Source organism: Nicotiana attenuata, unplaced genomic scaffold (genome assembly GCF_001879085.1).
Source record: "Nicotiana attenuata strain UT unplaced genomic scaffold, NIATTr2, whole genome shotgun sequence".
Lineage (NCBI taxonomy): Eukaryota > Viridiplantae > Streptophyta > Magnoliopsida > Solanales > Solanaceae > Nicotiana > Nicotiana attenuata.
In genome coordinates this window covers 271,119-277,118 of record NW_017671161.1, presented here as the reverse complement: position 1 = coordinate 277,118, position 6,000 = coordinate 271,119, and positions in this window count along the sequence as shown.

Genomic DNA, 6,000 nt, shown 5'->3' with positions numbered 1-6,000 from the left:
GTGGCTAGATGCAGGCATGGTGTATCTAATCTCTGACAGCTCATGGACTTCTCCGGTGCAATGTGTGCCGAAGAAGGGTAGTATGACCGTGGTGACCAATGCTAACAATGAACTTATTCCAACCCGGACAGTGACCGGATGGAGGGTGTGCATGGACTACCGCAAGCTGAACAAAGTGACCCGCAAGGATCACTTCCCATTGCCTTTCCTGGATCAGATGCTAGATCGCCTTGCTAGGCGTGCCTTCTATTGTTTCTTGGACGGTTATTCAGGGTACAATCAAATTTTGATAGCCCCGGAGGATCAGGAGAAGACAACCTTTACTTGTCCATATGACACCTTTGCTTTCTCTCGGATGCCCTTTGGGTTGTGCAATGCACCGGCAACATTCCAACGGTGTATGATGGCCATTTTCATCGATATGGTGGAAGATATATTAGAGGTGTTCATGGACGACTTCAGTGTGGTTGGTGATTCATTTGAAGAGTGTTCGCACAATTTGGATAGAGTTTTGGCTCGGTGTGAAGACACAAATCTTGTGCTAAATTGGGAAAAATGCCACTTCATGGTTGAAGAGGGCATAGTGTTGGGCCATAAAATTTCAAAGCATGGGATTGAAGTTGACAAAGCCAAGATAGAGGTGATTTCAAGGCTTCCTCCCCCCACTTCTGTCAAGGGGGTGAGGAATTTTCTTGGGCATGCGAGGTTCTACTGGCGATTTATCAAGGACTTTTCAAAGGTAGTGAATCCTCTTTGCAAGTTGCTAGAAAAGGATACAAAACTTGTGTTTGATGTGAGATGTATGGAAGCCTTTGAACTTCTCAAGCATAAGTTGACCACCACCCCGATCATTACCGCACACAATTGGAGTTTGCCTTTCGAACTCATGTGTGACGCCAGTGATGTTGCGGTTGGGCAATGTTGGGTCAAAGAGTGAACAAAATGTTTCATCCAGTGTACTATGCGAGCAAGACTATGAATGAGGCTCAAAGGAACTACACGGTGACTAAGAAGGAATTATTGGCTATTGTGTTCGCCATGGAAAAATTTCGGCCATATCTTATGGGAGCCAAAGTCATAGTGCACACCGATCATGCAGCTCTTAGATATTTGATGACAAAGAAAGACTCCAAAGCTAGACTGATGCGATGGGTCTTATTACTTCAAGAGTTTGATTTGGAGATAGTGGAACGGAAAGGTAGTGAAAACCAAGTGGCAGATCATTTGTCCCGCTTGGAGGAGGAAGGTAGGCCGTGTGATGGCCTAGAGATCAATGATACATTTCCCGATGAGCAACTACTTTCTGTGTCAATGTGTGATATGTCATGGTTTGGGAACATTGCTAATTTCCTTGTGACTGGCATCATCCCATGTGAGCTCTCTTCTAACCAAAGGAAGAAGCTCATACGGGATAGTTTGGACTTCTATTGGGATGAGCCATACTTGTTCAAGATTTGCACCGACGGAGTGATCCGGAGGTGTGAACCTGAGGAGGAGCAATTTAGCATTCTACAGGCTTGTCATTCCTCCCCCTATGGTGGCCATCATGGAGGGGCGAGGACGGCTTCGAAAGTTCTGAGTTGTGGTTTTTATTGGCCAACCTTGTACAAAGATGTAAGTGATCTAGTAAAAAGATGTGATCAATGTCAACGAGCGGGCGGGATTTCCAAGAAAGATGAGATGCCTCTAAACACCATTCTTGAGTTGATATATTTGATGTATGGGGTATCGATTTTATGGGCCCTTTTGTAAGCTCGTGTGGAAACAACTACATTCTTGTAGCGGTTGATTATGTCTCAAAATGGGTCGAGGCCGTGGCCTTGCCCAACAATGAAGCTAGGAGTGTGGTGGCATTTCTGAAGAAGAGCATTTTCACAAAGTTTGGTACACCTCGGGCGATTATTAGTGATAGAGGATCACATTTTTGTAATAGAACTTTTGATGCCTTGCTTTCTAAGTATGGTGTCAACCACAAAGTGTCTACGCCTTATCATCCTCAAGCAAGTGGCCAGGTTGAAGTGTCTAACAGGGAAATCAAGAGCATTTTGTCTAAAACCGTCAATGCCAATAGGACCGATTGGTCTAAAAAGTTAGATGATGCTCTATGGGCTTACCGAACCGCTTACAAGACCCCAATTGGTATGTCGCCGTACCGGTTAGTGTTTGGGAAAGCATGTCATTTACCAGTGGAGTTGGAGCATAAGGCCATGTGGGCCTTGAAGAAGTTGAATCTTGATTGGGAAATAGCTGCTAATCTTCGGGTGGAGCAACTCAATGAGCTTGATGAATTTAGGTTCCATGCTTACTCTAGTTCGCCCCTGTATAAGGATAAAATGAAATACCTTCATGACAAATACACTCGGGGCAAGGAGTTCAAGGTGGGAGATTTGGTGCTCTTATTCAATTCTCGTCTAAGGTTGTTCCCGGGAATGCTGAAGTCAAAGTGGAGCGGACCATTTGAAGTAATGTGTGTGACCCCGTTTGGTGCTCTTGATTTGAAGAACAAAAGTGGGGAAGTTTTTAGAGTGAATGGGCATAGAGTCAAGCACTATTTGGGGATGTTTGATGATAGGCATGTGGTGGCTGTTGTTCATTTCAAATGATTAGATGGTAACATGCGTCGTGCCGCGACGTTAAATCAGGCGCTTCTTGGGAGGCAACCCATGTGTTTTTCTTTTTGTTTTCTTTGATTTTCTTTGTAGTATAGGATTGATTTTTGGGCTAACTGGTTGTGAGATGATACAGGATTGAGTTGACACAGTGCAGGACATAATTGAAAAAAATGCACAGGTCTCTGAAGTTTGCAGTGCGGCCACACTACCATTTTGTGTGGACCGCACTGGCAAAGGATGAAGAGTGAACTCTCTGAAGTTTGCTACCGCGACCACAATCTGAGGTTCCCGAGTACACACAGGACCCAGGGACCACTCAGGAGCCCATGCAGACAGACAGGCCTTAGGGAGTCTTCCATATCCTTTCCCTCTCTATTTTTGTTGCTTCGTTTCGACTAGTTGGCATTGGGGACAATGCCAGCATTCATTTGAGGGGGTAGGCCCTACTTTTTGCTTCATGGATACATTCGGATGACTGTATATATTTTTGATACATTTCAATGCTTTCTTTATCTTTTTATCTTTGGTTGTATATAATTTTGATATTTCATTACATTTATCGCATTTTGATTTCATTTGGTCTGTATATAAAGTTACAGCTCATTGTATATATTCATCCCATCCATTGTACATTCAAATCCCCTCTTGTATATATTCATTCTATTTTCCGCAAAAAATTTTCGTTTTTAGCTTCATATTTGTGATTCGTAGCTTTTCGCATTTGAAATTTGCAATAAGCCTTTGGTTTTCTTAATGCCACGGTTCTTTCCAAAGGTGGAGTGTTGTGTGAATCGGGTGGCTCTTCCCAATGATAGATGACGTGACAACCTTCTTAAGGGTTTGAGTCCGTTTTTCTTTTTGTTTTTAGTAGTTAGTAGTTAAGGGTGCCTCAAGCAAAGCTTCACTTGGGCCTAGCACATTTGCCTTTGATCTTATGGTCAAAAATAAATTGTTGTGTTTAAGATGGTGAAAGTCGTGACCTTGAGACTCTTGTGTTGGCCAATAATCATCAAGTGGTTTTTCGGGACCATCGTGAGCTTAAATCTTATCTAAGGCCGTTGTGGGCCCCCGACTCTATGTCTTTAGCAATCCCTTAGCTTGTGTGGTGAGTAATTGAATTACAAGTCCAAGTCCCGAGCCATTGCTCTAGAACTTGCCCTGAATGTTTGTTGAGGCAAAATCCTAGGTGAATTTTAACTCGAGACATGATTATAGGCACTCCTTGATCCAAATGATAGTTTGAACAATTCCTTAACCTACCAGTGATATGATCCCTAGTTAACCCTTTTGAGCCTTAGACCTTTTTCTTTCATGAACCATGATACAAGCATATACCCGTTCTAAAAGATGCCCTATCTTGCCACCCGATCTTTCCTTTAGCACATGGCAAAAGTATAAGTTTGGGGGGAGAGAGACGAGGATTGCAACAAAGTGGTAAAAAGGCACAAAAATGAAGAAAAGGGAAGGCAATGAAGAAGAAAGAAAAGCAAAAAGACAAAAAGAATGTTCAATGTGAAAAAGAATAAAAAGGGATTCAAGAAAAGCAATGAATGAAAGGCGTGGAAAGTTGAAAAAGGAGAAAAAGTTTGAATTGCATAAGAAAGAGTGACATTGTATCTCTCTAACACCTTAGAAAGAAGTGAAAATGACTCAAAGAGTCAAGTGAATGGATGCCAAATGAATCAAAAGAAGCTCTTAAGGGAAGGTGGAACCCACCTAAACCAAAACATTCCCTACCCTGAACCAAAAGCCTTCACAATTCCTCCATAAAAGCCCTATATGATCTTGATTTGAATGAATCCTACATTAGTGGATACTCACATAAGGGGCAAGCATATGGTACTTAGAGCCGGACTTGTGACCTTTCCTTGAGAGAGATGAGTGAATTCCCATTAACCTCATTTTGCGTGCCACTATTCTAAAGGTGAGGTTTGCTTAGGGAGAGTTGAGGATGTGTGAGTTTAGGTTCCACAATGACCGAAGTAATTATAAGAGTTCTTTGATGTGTTGAGCCAACTCTTGATGCTCTTGTGTCGCACTTGATCCATGGTGTTTTTCAAAGAGTAAATGTTGTTAATGGTTCATTTGTATTGAGGGCAATTGTTAGTCCCAATTGATGCTAGTTGTTCCCTTAAGGGGTGTGTCTTATTTTGTTTGCTTGAGGACAAGCAAAAGCTTAAGTTCGGGGGAGTTGATAACTAGGGAATTTGACGCATTTTATACTATGCTTTGATCAAATATTCTTACAAAATAGTCCCAAAAAGGCTTACAAGTTGTGCTTGATTGCAGGTTTGATCAACAAAGTGACAAAATGTCAATGATCAGCTCAAAAGGAGTGAAACTTGCACAAGTACCAAAAACAAGGGAATCTCATGCAGAACAGGCCTAGTGCGGCTGCACACCACTTTGTGCGATCCGCACTGGAAGATTCAGAGAGCTGATTTCCAGGCTTCAAGGCAGTGCGGCCGCACACCATTTTGTGCAGTCCGCACTGAAGGTACCGCGGCCGCGGTCCAATCTTTGCGGTCCGCGGTGTGAATATTCAAAGAGATCACTTTTCAGAGTTTCGAGCCATCGCGATCCGCGGTCAACTCTGTGTGGACCGCGCTAGAAGCCTCCGCGGCCGCGGTCCATTCTGTGCAGTCCGCGGAGCCCAAGTTCAGAGAGATCAATTTTGAAGGCCAAAGCCCAGTGCGGACCGCGGTCCATTTTGTGCGGTCCGCACTAACCCCGCAGGGGCATTTTTGTCCAGATTTTTCAGCCTAGTATAAATAGATTCTTTTTCCTTTTTTAGGGCATCAGATATTGTAATACGTAAGCTGCACTCGTGAGGCAACTTTTCTTAGCCATTTTGGGCATTTTTACTTACTTTTCATCATTGAATCTTTGTATTTAGCTTAGCAATTAATTAATATGTGTTTATCTTCATCCATTTCTTGTTTTTCTTCTTTGAATATGAGTAGCTAGACCCCATAGCTAAGGTGGTGGCTCAACCCTAGTGTGTGTAATTGATGGGTCTTGTATTTTAGGGCTAATTTGACTACGGGTGTTTGTTGTTTGGGCTAATTTCATGGTTAATTTCTGAATTAGTTGTTGAAAACACTAGTTTGTGTTGAGTTGAGTTAAGCTCTTCTTGAGAAAGAGAGCCTATGTCTCCGAAATTGGTCCAACAATGAATTGGGTCGTATTCAAGAGATTGATAGCCCCAACTAAAGGGTTAAATCTCGAGAGAGTAATACCCGAATTGAACCCTAAGTTGCTTGTGCAAAATTGCATATCCAATTGGTCTTGAGAAAGCCAATTTGGGCAAAATCACTTGAACCACCGAGAGGTGTTGAGTGGGTAAATTCGCGCAACGGTTATAACATACTCTCCATATATGTCAAAT